The 15,741-nt window shown below is 36.3% G+C and overlaps 1 protein-coding gene and 1 long non-coding RNA gene across 2 annotated transcripts in view; one reads left to right on the top strand and one right to left on the bottom strand.

Annotated features, from left to right (window-relative positions):
• LOC134666183 (uncharacterized) overlaps positions 1-15,741 on the bottom strand; it is a 428,204-nt gene that overhangs the window by 142,925 nt on the left and 269,538 nt on the right. The window lies entirely within an intron of this gene.
• The window catches only part of LOC134665510 (AFG3-like protein 2), a 229,025-nt gene continuing 216,136 nt past the window's right edge, over positions 2,853-15,741 (top strand). Inside the window, exon 1 of the mRNA XM_063522487.1 lies at positions 2,853-2,863. The gene's annotated coding sequence lies outside the window, so the exon portion shown is untranslated. The remainder of the gene's footprint in view (positions 2,864-15,741) is intronic.

Genomic DNA, 15,741 nt, shown 5'->3' with positions numbered 1-15,741 from the left:
AATTTTCGAAACATTCATAACTGTGACAGAGTTCCAGGCACAATGAAAGCACTTATCACACCGTACTTAGCCATTATAAATGGGGATCATTTATTTCGCATTGTGTAGCAATATTAGTATTGTCAACGATTTCGGTTTGAATAAAATGATAAAATGCGACTTTAAGATACTGTCCGGGTGCTAAATGGACTTTATAACTAGTTTTGGTGCTTTTGTATGGATTAATGGCCTGTCTTAACAACTTAATATGTATTACTTAAGTATATGTACGTACTGTAAGTAGATTATTACTGTTATTAGTGATTAGATCATAGCGAATTCGATAAATGCGTTAGCGATTTTATTACCTATAAATTTTATCTCAATAGGTAGTAGTGGTAGGTAGTTACCGCATTATATTAACTTACAAGTAAATTCAAAAATTTGGGACACTTAATAAATTTTGACTCGAATTATGTTTTCCCGTTTCTGCAATAGCAATATAAGAAGGCAAGATTAAAATAATAGTAATATTTTTTTAATGTAAGACATGTCATACCTAAGTTAAAGAATAAATTAGGTGCAACTTAAATGATTCGACCAACACATAATAAATAATAATAATGGTTATTTAGTCTAGTAGGGCAAACCTTGGCCATTCGGTGATACTTGGTTATCCGGTGATAGTCAGTTTTAATGTGTATTATCCGCGTTACCTGGTAATTATATTACTTGAAACCATATTACACCACATTAGTCACATCCATGGTATTTCTTAAACATTGTTTTAAGCAAAAAATTACCGGGTAACTCTGCTAAAAGACAATAAAACTGACTATCACCGAATAACTACGTATCACCGAATGGCCAAGGTTTGCCCTACCTATGTAATTTCAAAGTTTGTTGTCATTTGTACCATACCATGTATAACCATGGTGAGTAGTTTGAAATATTTGTAGGTAATCTACCACTAAACTGATTCTAGCTCTAGCTCTAAATACCTATTCATTAGATTTAAAACCTAAGCCCACATATGTTTCAATATTACAATTAAAATTTTAATCCCATAATTGCTAGGAGAGGAAAATTTCAATCCGCTAAACACTCCGGCTTACTGTAGGGTTGGAAAATGTTGCACCCTACTTGCGAACTATACTAACTTATAATCTACTTATGTGATTGTGAATCTGAGATATTGACATATTTGAAACTTTCGTAAATACATATAAACAACTTCTAGAAACAAGGTTAACGATACTATTTATCGGCGAATCGGTAACGTTTAAGACAAGTGATTCTTATATTATTAACTCTTAACAGATACCTACATATATTATCCCATCAAAAACATAAATGTAAAAAAGGAGAGCCAAGTTCAATACAAAAATTATGCTTGGCTGTGGGGTTCGCCGCAAAAAGAATGGAGATCTAAATGAGTTCCAAGTTCTATGCAAAATCCAAATATGTATTTATAGGAACAAAATAACATTATAAACAAGTATTAAACTCTATTTCTTTGCTTTATTGGATACCTATAACAATTGCTGTTATTTAAAAAAATGTGAGATCTTAAAGCAGGTTAGATTTGACTTGGCCAGTTTTCATTACATCAGTCATTTTATAAAGTTATTCAACATATATATATATATATATATATTTTGTAATTCTGATAAAAACTGGCCAAACCAAATCTAACCTACTTTAAGATCTCACATTTTTTAAATAACAGCAATTGTTATAGGTATCCAATAAAGCAAAGAAATAGAGTTTAATACTTGTTTATAATGTTATTTTGTTCCTATAAATACATATTTGGATTTTGCATAGAACTTGGAACTCATTTAGATCTCCATTCTTTTTGCGGCGAACCCCACAGCCAAGCATAATTTTTGTATTGAACTTGGCTCTCCTTTTTTACATTTATGTTTTTGATGGGATATCAATACTTTTTGTAAAGAAAACTAGGCAGGTATTGAGATTTAATGTTTTTTCTTGTGTTTCCGCTGCATGTTTTTTACTTCTGTTCTTTGTATTAATTATGTGGTGCCGCGCGCCGCCAACGACACACCGTTGGCCGGTTGTTAAGCGCGTATTACAAGTTTTTTGTATGGGGACACCACTTATATTTTGAGTTAACTTTATTTTTATATTTCTTTTATATAGCAAATATAATAATACATATATTGGGATAGTTTCAAATATCTGCTTGTAACGGATCCAAAACTACAATTAAAAAATATTTTTTTGTATGGGGACCCCCCCCTATTTTTTACCTTTTTTATTTTTAGACTTTTCCCTACGCTTACACACAATTACCGAACTGGATTCCAAATTTCATCCTTCTAGGTCACCTGGAAGTAGGTTAGGTTTGGGTACTATATGTCAGTCACAATAAAACAAAAACTTGTACGGGGACCCCCCCTATTTATTAACTTTTTTTTATTTTTTGATTTTTTCCTACGCTTACACACAATAACCGAGCTGGATTCCAAATTTCATCTTTCTAGGTCATCTGGAAGTAGGTTAGGTTTAGGTTCTTATATGTCAGTCACAATAAAAAATGTTTTTTTTTGTATGGGGACCCCCCCTATTTTTTAACTTTTTTGTATTTTTAGATTTTTTCCTACGCTTACACACAATAATCGAGCTGGATTCCAAATTTCATCCTTCTAGGTCATCTGGAAGTAGGTTAGGTTTAGGTACTTATATGTCAGTCACAATAAAAAATGGTTTTTTTGTATGGGGACCCCCCCTATTTTTTAACTTTTTTGTATTTTTAGATTTTTTCCTATGCTTTCACACAATAACTGAGCTGGATTCCAAATTTCATCCTTCTAGGTCATCTGGAAGTAGGTTAGGTTTAGGTACTATAAGTCATAAGTCAGTCTTAAAATATACGACTTTTTGACCTTCATATCTTTTTAACCGTTTGAGCTAACTTCACGAAATTTGGGCTTCTGGATGTTCTTATGGATATAATTAAACACACGTAGTTTTATGTGTTTACGTTAAAGAGGTTTTGAGTTATAGAAGGGTCAAAAGTGGCACCAAGTGGTTCGTGTAATAATACACTCGGCGCTGGCTAGCCAGTTCCTTTGCTTGAACTTGGCTTGACACGCTGCCGCGTGTCTAGATTATTATCGTTATAAAATTTCTTATGGATATTCTTCAAATACCTGCCCATGAAATGCTCTTACCGGGATTCGAACCTGAGATAGCTAATAGTCAAAAGACTAGCTTCGTTACCTTGCATTAAAATTTTGTAACTTACAAAATAAACTAACCGTATGTATAAATAGGTGACGAAGTTATTTGTAAGAAAATGCGGTTGTTATCAAAATAATAACGAATGTACCTACTATACAAAGTCAAAATAAATAGCTATGTAAATTTCAAGAAAAAAAAAATGTGTTAGTTATTAATGTAAAAATTAGCTTTAGATCCTAAGTTAGTCAACATTAAGACAAAAAATATTATTTTCCTACAATTACCTCATGTGGGCATACCTACAATGCACCTATATATACTTGAAGGTATCTATTAAAGAGCAGCATTACTTGCATTTTATTTTCGCTTCATTTTCTCACCCCCTGTTCGGATGACACATTTTAATTACTGCGACGCCATTTTAATTTAAATACTAATCCGCTTACGATATTCGGCGATAGTGTGGTTTTAAAACCAACACCGAAGGGATGTCCTCAATATTGTTTGTTAGGTATAAGTCGGTAATACCTATTTAAATATTTAAATGTTTCGGATGTTTAGAGATAGTTTGGAGATATATCTCAATCTAAGCTACTCCTTCACAGTTTCACAGAACAGGTCTTTCAGGAATAAGACTTCGAGGCTAGATTTTAGAACTCCATGTAATTAATCTCTTAAAAATTGTATTTTTCCTACGTATTGCATATTTATGCAATATAGATAATTACAACACCACTCGAGTAAATCGTCAAAGACCCATCCCGCGACAATAATAACATAGATTAACAAACCTTAATCCCACCGCGACAGGTTTCTTATTAACGCCATTTGTCACTGCCTGTATTATAAAACTTCACCGGCGTAACCGAAATGAAACCTTAGGTTAAGGACAACAAAGTTCAAAACAACTTGTAGTATTTATTGCCAAAATCACTAAGCTGCCACCATATAATGAAACTAAATCATGCTAACTTGAACCTTATTTTTAAAGCTTAAAGGCTAAAATACTTTTTTAGTATTCAAGCTCACATCATTGATTGTAATATATAGTTCCTTTAAAATTTCAAGGGATAATGTACGTTATGTACATTATTTTAAGGTTATTTTTGACTTTGCTATATTATATTTAAGGATTATCAAGTGTAATCAGCAGCGAGACTTAGCGCCTTAATTATCGGGGAAGCTGCTGAGGTATTAACGGAGTTTAATTTAAATAAATAATTTCATGAAGCCAAGGCGCAATTTGTCTGTGTTTTAGAATAAATGAAAACAATTATAATATGACTACCAATCCACGCTTTTCCCACATATTTAAATAATTAATCGAGTCAAATACCCTCCTCCTTTTTGAATTTGGTTACAAACTAAAACTTAATTTCAAAAAAATATATATTAAAAACAACTCCATATAAATAGTCATAGGTAACTTTCACCGATATTATAACTAAGAGTAGTTTCAAAATTTAAAGCTGTAAGTACTTATGATACAAAGTACTTTACATTAGCTTAACAAATTAACTAATCTCCTGATGCACTGTAATAAATACTTGAGAAGGTATATTGTATGCACACTATTATACAAATGTTTCAATTAATATAGGTATTCATGTGCATTCATCTTTGTTTCCTATGAATCAATGACAAATAATTCCATCCCAAATAGATGACATTTAATTTACATAAATAAATCCTTTTGACTTCTGATCAACCCTAGCCTCCCTAGTCTCCTCTCAGAATCCAAACAACACAAACAAAACTACTAGTTCAGTAAACATCAACCGTAACTTTAAACGTATAAGATTCAAAATCATTTTACGTTGATACTGTAATTTTTGATAAATCGGTATCATCCCATAACGCAGCTATGATTGAGGTGCACTAGTTTCGACAAATTTGAGTCGTTTGACGCATAGTGCACCTCATTTGTATTGGTCAGTGATGTAGTGAGCCATTAGGTTGATGGAGACTTGGTTTGCAAAGGAAGCTAAGTGGATATATTTCATTCATTTGATTCTAGTTATCACTATCATCAAGCTCGGTTTGTGTTCTTCGTAATATACTTTTTAATAATAAATAAAGATTAAGCTAAGTACCCTGAAACATGTACCTACTAAATAGTTTTTTAAAAGAATTAAACAGTTAATTTTTTTTTATAATTTACTTACGTACACGATACACATCACTTCCAGGAACTAGAATCTGCTCTCTAAGTTGCCTTGCCACCTTCAGTTAAGGTCGCAAGTAAACAAGGTCTTAATTATTAAAATTTGAGTAAAACCAAAAATTCACTTGCCTCTATTTACTGCATCTTAACATTCACACCAATCAGCTTTTATAATATCATAACAAGGTATCAAAATGCAGCCTAATTAGATACTGAATCAAATAACTCTACATAAAAAAAATTAAATCTGTTTATTTCCCAAATAATAATAACATTACACGTTCTTAACCTAGTTATAATCTTTAATATTTAAAAAATTTTAACATCTACTTTTTGTTAGCTAAACGTGTAAATCCTTATGTACTATATCACACATCAGTTCCTAAATCAAACCATAACAACAACCAAACCCTTTTTCAAGTAAACCTTTAATACTAGTTAATGGTCAGCTACATCAACCCCGAGAAGGGTCAGCAAAACAAACTCTTTCAATGCAGTCCCTTGTCAGAGAACAAAACGATTTAAGAATGAAAAATGAAATCAAGTGGACAGTCCGAGGGAGCAGGAACCGGTAACTTGATATATATTAATATGATACATGGTGACGTTGATGGATTTATCGGTAGCGATTTAAAAGTTTGTAATCTAACTTTTAGGGAGCTATAATAGGTGTTCATTTATGTCAATTCAAACATAACCAGAATATTATCAATTCTATCACGTAAGTACCTACCTATACGTATAGGTACGTTTATTATCCAAAATGAATTCAATTATTTGGCGACAGATAATGAATTATATAAGAAAAGCAGATTATTAGTATTATACATTATAGGTAATTACTTGCCTAGTTTGTAAGTGCCTCTATACAACTAAAATTTATGAGGTTGCTCCTCTTTAGGAGGACGCAGAATGAACAAAAAACCAAAACGATACCAAAGGTCAGAGGGCCTACCGGAAATATCGAAATTCGTTATCTGCCTCTCTATCAGACTCCAGACATAGCTAGAGACTAACGTTTTTCGGTTTTTCGATATTCGCGATTGGCCCTCAGTTCTTGAAAGCGACCCTTTGTTGTGTTTATATCTACGTAATCGGGGGGCATGGCAGTGCCCCCGCCAAGTCGAGCGCGAAGCAAACACTGCCGTACCATCCTTTACTGGAACCATTTCGCCGCATTTTCAGGCCCCTATTTGAGAACCTCTGGATAAGACCAGAACGCAGAAATTTTGGTCATCCAGTAAGCTATAATCACATACTTAAAAGTACGAGGGCAAAACGCCTGAAACATGGAATAGAGGCGAGGTGGTGCTGCTTTTCAAAAAAGGTGATAACAGCCTACTTATTGAAGAACTACAGACCCATCACGCTTCTGAGCCATGTCTATAAGCTGTTTTCAAGGGTCATCACGAACCGTCTCGAACACAGACTTGATGACTTCCAGCCTCCCGAACAAGCCGGGTTTCGAAAAGGCTATAGTACCATAGACCACATCCATACGCTGCGGCAAGTTATACAGAAGACCGAAGAGTATAACTTACCATTATGCTTAGCGTTTGTGGACTATGAGAAAGCCTTCGATTCGGTGGAAACATGGGCGGTGCTTGAGTCTCTTCAGCGATGCCATATTGACTATCGGTACATCGAAGTGTTGAAGTATTTGTATAGTAACGCCACCATGTCGGTCCGAGTACAGGAGCAGAGCACGAAGGCGATTCCATTGCAAAGAGGCGTAAGGCAGGGAGACGTTATCTCTCCGAAACTGTTTACTGCCGTAATGGAAGACACCTTCAAGCTCCTGGAATGGCAAGGACTTGGCATCAACATCAACGGGGAATACATCACTCACCTTCGGTTTGCCGACGATATCGTAGTCATGGCAAAGTCGATGGAGGAACTCAGCATGATGCTCGATGACCTCAACCGAGTTTCACAACGGGTGGGCTTGAAAATGAACATGGACAAGACGAAACTTATGTCAAATGCCAATGTTGTGCCCATCCCAGTCTCTGTTGGGAACTCGGTACTCGAAGTTGTTGACTCGTACATCTACCTAGGACAAGTAGTCCAATTAGGTAGGTCCAACTTCGAGAAGGAGGTCAACCGCCGAATCCAACTTGGTTGGGCAGCGTTCGGGAAACTACGTAATGTCTTTTCGTCCGACATACCTCAGTGCCTCAAGACGAAAGTCTTTAATCAATGTGTGTTACCAGCGATGACTTACGGCTCCGAAACGTGGTCTTTCACTATCGGCCTCATCTCAAAATTCAAAGTCGCTCAACGAGCTATGGAGAGGGCTATGCTCGGAGTTTCTCTGCGTGATCGAATCAGAAATGAGGAGATCCGTAGACGAACTAAAGTCACCGATATAGCTCACCGGATTAGCAAGCTGAAGTGGCAATGGGCAGGCCACATTGCGCGCAGAGAAGATGGCCGATGGGGTCGAAAAGTGCTCGAGTGGAGACCACGGACTAGCAAACGCAGCGTAGGACGTCCACCCACAAGATGGACGGACGACCTTGTTAAAGCCGCCGGAAGACGCTGGATGCGGGTGGCTTCCAACCGGTACGAATGGAGGTCCAAGGGGGAGGCCTATGTTCAGCAGTGGACGTCTTATGGCTGAGATGATGATGATGACATACTTAAAATCCAAAATTTCAAGTCTGTAGGTCATTTAGTTCCGAAGTTAAGCGAAAGCAAAGTTTCGCATTTATGAAACTCACTCATGATCATCAGAATAGAACTAGTACTTCCCATAAACTCAGAGAGCTGAAATTTGGTACAGAGTTAGGGTTTAATGGCCACATAAAGGGAAAACCTAAAAATATTGCAATATCAGTCACGTTTTAAAGATCTAAGAACTGCATAAGTAAGTTTGTAATCCCATATAAATATATGATATTACAAAGTTACTGTTGCAGTTCATACAAATAGTAGGTAAAGTAAAGTAAAGGTACACTACGATGTACGATGTGAGTATGAATGAAGATATGTTTAGTTATGATATGTGTAAAAAAACTACTCCTAAAAAGAAAAAAAATGTGTTAAATAAGAAAATCTAATAAAATAAATCAATATGCCCACGTTTCTACAAAAAGAAGTGAAATCCCACCAAAAACATTCTGTAAAAAACTAGCCAAGTCTCGATGGAGCTGCTTGTTTATCTCTAAAAAGTAATGAAATCTAGACAAAGTCGTGCCAAGTCTAAGGTTCCTTACTGCGATTTCTTTATTATTATAGTTAATGTTGTGTGACTTGGCCGTTGAAGGGTACACAAGGGTACAAAACCATGTGCTCCATGACACCATTGCACCAATCTGTCGCCAGAACCGCTACCCATTGACGATGGAAAATTGCCACTTGGAAAACGTTGATTCAATAACCAGTCAATTGTAGGCTTGATAAAGCTGCGTATTTCAATAATACTTATGTATGGGCGAGCCTGAAACAAACACTTCTTTTTGGTGCAATGGCAGATTGGTGCAATGGTGTCATGGAGCACCTAGTTTTGTACCCTTGTGTACCCTTCAACGGCCAAGTCACACAACATTAACTATAATAATAAAGAAATCACAGTAAGGAACCTTAGACTTGGCACGACTTTGTCTAGATTTCATTACTTTTTAGAGATAAACAAGCAGCTCCATCGAGACTTGGCTAGTTTTTTACAGAATGTTTTTGGTGGGTTTAATTTACTCTAATTGGTTAAAATGCATACATACTCATAAGTATGCATTTTAACCAAACCTAAATAATGAAATTGAAAAATGGGTGAACACAGTCCATTATAGCAGCTCGGCCATCTCACTGGGCAAGCATGACCATCATTTATCAGCACTTAACCGAATTTACATAAAAGCTGATGATTAATGCACGCGTGATACTCTCAGTGTGTGTAGTTAGTTCAGTAGGTACTGGCTGGAGATCCCACTTGATGAATTGTGTTCAAGGGACAACACTAATTGTACGGAGCGTCGTCATCAAAATCTGCTAGCATTTATTTATGGATCAAAGAACTACTATACAGGTTAAACATTATTTGTACCTACGGTACCACATACCTATAACATGTGTAAACATATAAATAAACACAAGCCAAAAATTGGGTTAGAAAAGCAAATTACTAGAACTTTACGAGTAGGTACACGAAGAACGAATTAATAGTGACTTAATTAGCTATAATTAGTCACGTAAATATTAAATAGAGCAAAAATGCTTGTTATGTCATATTTTATGACAATAATTTTATGTATGGCTAATCTAATGAAACTTTACATCTAACTTTTGTTACAAATAACTAAGCACCTATTCTTTGGATATGTTAAATCTCACCGACTTCTCAATCTTCTCATGGGATTTGCTGTCAACTCATATAAACGAACTCTAAATAAACGTCAACTCAGCATTACAATCAACTTTCTCGCTTCTCAAAAGTGAAATGCAAATGAAGGATTATCTTCATTTCAAAGTTTTCAGCAATCAGTTTTCATTTAGCACCATATTACCTTCAATTTGAAAATGGCGCCGGCTCGGAGCAATCAACGAAAATACGAAATAAACCATTGTGAAAATGCGAGTCACTTGTCCAGGCTAACTTGGACTTTTACATCCTTAAATCTTAAAGATTCCTGGAAGGTTCCAGCAATATCAATAAAATTAGATGGGTCTCGATAAATTGGACAGGTTACACATAAAATAGGGAACAGTTCGCAGCATATTTGGAAGGAAATCTCGAATATCACTTAGCGAAAGAGAAGTTATAACAATAAATTCAGGAGAGCATTTGCATACGGGCTTTTGAGTCGCGAGGGTGATTTTGGAACGGGTCGCTTAACACGCCGATGTGGCTTTCAGTTTGGGGATATTTTCCTGTTTTTTACAGGAAAGCTATAGAAGTCTTATTGTTTAGTGAAGCGAGGTAATGCTGATTACAGCTGCGTCGCAATTTTAGAACTATACTTATATTATACCATATTTTAGGACTGGCTACCTATATAGGATTATACCGTTTGTAAGTCATCCAATTTAAAGTATAAATAATAAACTGCCTACATGCATGATATTTATCAGCAGGGGGTATGTAAGTGCGTGAATAATTATGATTATATGGTAGTTTAAATGCATATTTTGCCTAATGCTACAAAAGAAAGAAAGTTAAGGTCAGTCACGGCTCAGTAAACGTTTTGCTATTCCCTAAAATAGAAAACATAAACCAAAACCGTCTACACAAAGAACAATCAACATTGCTAACAAGTTGACACGAAATAACAACTAACTGGGTCCAGATCGTTACTCTTAATTTACATCCACCAGATTCGATAAAACCACAAAACTTGATTAATCTATCACAGAATTAGTATGCACTTCGGGGACCACGCTTTGGCAAAATCGAGAAGAAAAACTGATAAACATCGACAATGCATTCCGTGTCCCGACTAATGAAATGAAATGGTCACAGGACGGAGAGTGTTTCTTATTTTTGGAAACGGAAAACAAATAAAAAAGGTTCGGTTGATTAGCGAATTCGATAAGGTTTTGTTTACTAAAGAAACTGGTACAACGGAATATGTGTAGGTACACGGTATTGAGAAATAAAAGTGTCAGTACAATTTAATGCAAAATAGGGGTGGTCCGTTTCTTCAGAGTAAGCCAGTCTTTGGTGAGCTGGTGTAATTCCCCAACGCTTAACGTTTCCATACAAACACCTGTCTTTCCGTATGTGTTCGAAATACCCATGTATGAATAAAAAAAATTACAAGATAAGATAATACGAGTTGTTTTTTTTTTCTAACTAGTTCTGCACATTTTAACTGGAGCTGGATTTTTGTCCTTTGGTATTCGGCTAAAGGTGATCATAAGCACATATTATGTTATTGATCGTAGAGCAATACTCGAAACAAACAATATCGCCGCTCACTCTACAAGATTAATTCTTTTCACCAAACTCAATCATCCCCCTTTTTAATTCACGCCCCGCATCATCAACAATCTTTTCGCTGACTCGAATGAATACAAATGATATGAACATCCGCCGCAAACCGGAAATGACCGGGGATTTGTCAACGTCAAATTTGAATACGAGAAAACGGATGCGAGAAAAACGAGTGTCATCTGTTTCTCTTGATTGTTGGCTGCATTGAATTGTGGATTTCATTTCCTTGAGTTTTCGCTAGTGTTAAGTCTGACGGGGTTAACCCTTTGTTCAAAGTGACTTGCCAATTGTTTGCTCTACAGAACAATTCTACAAACGATATTTTGTTTCCCTTCTCAATATGAATATGCCGTAACGGTTAGGTTAACTCGAGATTAAAATGTTCGCGGGCATAAATATCCACAAAATAAGTAATTGTCTAACTAAGGCCCAGTTGCACCAACCACATTTAACAGATTGATTAACGTCAGTGAAGTATGAAATTTCTCTTACAAATAAATTAAGCGAACGCTTTGACAGTGACAAACGGTTTGGTGCAACCGAGCCTAAGTCCACAAAATAAGTCCTTAAGGTTAAAAGAGCATATGAAATATACACATAACATATGATTTAAAATATACAATATAATAATTGGAAATAAATCACTTACCAACAAGACTACTGTATTTATTATATTTTTTTTATTTGTTATAGTGATATGTTGTTGTTCCTAGTGTGTACTTATCCAACGTCACATTACTCGTATAAAAAATAACGTACTATTAAAACTCGAACGGAAAGTCATAAATTCATCAGTGTTAAACTCTCTCATATTCCTTCCTGCAACAACGCTCATCGCACCCACTATTTCAAATTCAGTGTGAGTAATGGCGTTCTCATAATTCCTACAGGATTTTTGCGAAACTCATCTGTTATTTAGAAGCCGGAGGCTTTAGCTAGATTTACAGATTTCCGTTTGAAAATATATCGAGTGTTTTGTCATAATTTTGCCGGCGGTAGTTTTTTTTCACCTGCTGCTGTTTCGGAGTTTTGTGTAATGTGTTCGTCTGTTTTGTTTCGGTTCTTTTTTTTACTTTGTTTTGAGATTGTTCTGAACCGCGAGTTTGTGGAGATTTATTATTGATATTTTTCAATACTAAAGTCATACAGACTCTTGTCATGCTCTTGATTTGAATTACTACACTATACGACACACCACGGAGGCACATATATCAACGATTGGGATGGAACCATCACGCTGACACCACTGATTTCCATACAAGTGGCAACTGGGATGTAGTTCCTTTATTTCGGCCTCGATGTTACCACAAAGATGGTCCACACCTATAAAATAAAAAAACTGGTCAAGTGCGAGTCGGACTCGCGTTTCAAGGGTTCCGTACATCACACAATTTTCAAAAATTTATTTTGTACGTGTAACGTGACGTGAGTGAAACGTCTTGAAAAACCCGAATGAGTCAATCAAGTTTTCAACACATGTAATATGAAGTTTTCTGGCGTGGTGGGTTATATCTCTGCAAATATGCAAAGTAGCTTAGATAGGAAATTAAATGCCGAACAATAGTACAAGTGTCTAAAAAATGCGGAGACTGAAGACCGAGCTCCGCCAGGCGTGTTTCACTCCGCGATTTCGTCGCTTTGCTACAGGTAGCTAAAAGTACATCCGTTCGACCCCAATTTTGGGGTTTGCCATAAGCCGCGCGTGTCGCTGTCGCCACCTAGCGGCCATATCTGTGCTGATCGTGACAGACGCGTTTTGTTAGAGAGTGAGTCTTCTGTACCTAGTACTATTGTTTATTATGTGGCTCCGCGTAGAGCTTAAGACTCGGAGCGTCCGACGGGTCGCGCTTCCTACAACTTCCGCAAGTGTTTTAAAAGCGAAGGCCGAAGAGAGATAATACCTACAAGGTGGCCAAAAAATACGCACATTCCCGTAGCCAGGGAGGTTTTGGGATTATACCTAAATCGCGAAAAAAAATGTATCCTCCCATAGAAAACGGACCAGCCAAAACGTATGAAACAGCCAAACTTTTCTTCGCGATTTCGGGGTTGCACGTCGGCAACGGGAATACACTTAGTTTATTTTTTGGCCACCCTGTATAGTGCTTTTTAAAACACGTGACAATACCTAGTAACCTAATCAATCAGTACTACAAGTACCATTGCGGCTGTGTGCCAGATACAGCCTAGTCGCATTTTTTTATCTACAGTCCAACTCACGCTTGAAGCTAAAGGCACGCCTCTTCGGGACGCTTCGGGTCTTCGGCCTTATGCGGATATCGGCCTAGGGCCTTCGCAATAGCTGTCTACTTAAAGTATTGCGGCTGTGTCCCTAAAAAAACCTAAACCGCATTTTTGTTTTTAAATCCGACTCAGGCTTGACTCTAGATTTCTAATAAGTTTTCCTGTCATCTTTAGCTAAAGGACTATTTTGTGTATTTTTTTCAGAATTTTAGACTTAGTAGTTTCGGAGATAGAGGGGGGGGGATGGTCATTTTTTGTCTATTTTCTTGAATAACTTCTAAAATTTTTATCGTAAATTTATAAAAAAAATATATTTGAGATTCTCACAATGAGCTGATATGTAACACGACATAGTTTGCAAAACTTTGATTTTTAATTTTATGGTTTACCCCCCAAAAGTAGCCCCTATGTTTAAAATTCATTTGTTGACGTTACATATCCGTTTTTGGGTCACAGACTTACAAATGTGTACGAAATTTCAACTTAATTGGTCCAGTAGTTTCGGAGCAAATTGGCTGTGACAGACGGACGGACAGACAGACGCACGAGTGATCCTATAAGGGTTCCGTTTTTTCCTTTTGAGGTACGGAACCCTAAAAAAGAGAGAGAGAGAGAGCAAGTATCGTAAGAATATCCAAATAACTCTGCGAGTATAATATTCTAAAAAGCAGTCTCTAGAATGTTCGCTTGGGAGTACTTCATCTTGTTCTGCAAGGAGTGCATTTGTGCGAAATTTACAATGCTCTTAGTCACACGCCAGTGGTCGCGCGTTAGCCGACGATCTGTTTCGGCGATGCTTGTGAATGGACTAGGGAGGATGTGGAAGAAAGTCGACGAAAGTTGGATATGGTAAATTCGTGTTCCTAAGAAACTTATACTTTCGTGGAGTTTACACACCAACAGCGTTAAATGAATAAAAATGTCTGACGTCCTGACGTGAGATAAGTTTTACCCCGTTTTAGGGTAACTTAAATATTGCTTTCATAAGAAAGCTTAGTCTTGAAATAAGTAAGAATAACCAAGCATACACAATAAGTATTACAAACGTATCCCAACACTATTAAAATTGTTCAGATCATAAAACTCCAAGATGGTTCTGAAAACCAAAGCTCTTGATGTGTTTTACAGCATCAAAAAAATCTGCGTGTATAAACTTATACTTAAGGATTTATTCGTATAACTTAAGTCTTGACGGGTTTTTACCTATTTGGGAAAATACCTGATCCATTCAACATAATAAACAGCTTCATGGCCCGTATGAATCTAAGTGTACGCGAGAAAAGGGGAAGATGTAGATTTTCCTTACACCATTAACATGTATATTGCCTTTAATTTATGGGGCAAAGCTTTTTGATATCGCGACAAGCGTTTTATTTGCAATTTGTTCCAGAATTCGGTCTTTAGGGACTTCGGAATTTAATCTTGTTTAATTTTGGCGTGAATCTGGATAATTTCCACTAATAAAACGAATTTAAATAATGAAATAATTTATTGTTCGTAGATTATGTCAATTTGAGACAAATGTGCTGTATAGGTATTTACAGCACATTTAAGAATAAGAATAGTCTTCACGACGGCAGTTTCAGGGGCCCATCTAGTCAGCGGCAAGTCACCACCTGCCTCGATAACGTGTGTTAGCATTGTTATGGCAGGTGTCCGAACTCTTTACAATAGCCCAGTCTCATAGTCCACCCAAACTTCAATCCATAGACCGGTATACTATTCACTTTTGCTACAATAGTCCCAATGCCTGCTGCGACCGGTTCATGGGTGTTTATTGTTGCGCCTGTGAACGGGTTCCAGCAGGCGTTCTACATGACATTAAAGCTCTCCAAGGGGCCTCTACGTGTTGGATCTATATCCCCACGCAAGCCTATCAAAAGACCGGGATTTGTAGGCCCGTGAATTCCAAAAAAAAAAAAAAGAATAAGAATAAGAATAAGAGATGTTTATTAGCACAAATAATAATAACTAATAACACAAAACTAAAATTCAATTACATAAATATTTGTGCCAAAAGGTCCTCACTCAGCTCATTTCTAAATTAACTTATTAGAAAAGAAGTTTCGCTTGTAATATAAGTTGTAGTATATTATGCAACACGGCCCTGGTTTTCATTTTAAATAAAATGTAGCATTAAATATAAATTACATATGTATAAAAATGTATTTTCGCATTGTCGGGAAACGAACTACTTACAGGCTAATGGAAAGAT

Source organism: Cydia fagiglandana, chromosome 1 (genome assembly GCF_963556715.1).
Source record: "Cydia fagiglandana chromosome 1, ilCydFagi1.1, whole genome shotgun sequence".
Taxonomy (NCBI): domain Eukaryota; kingdom Metazoa; phylum Arthropoda; class Insecta; order Lepidoptera; family Tortricidae; genus Cydia; species Cydia fagiglandana.
This window is presented reverse-complemented; position numbering and strand designations above follow the sequence as displayed.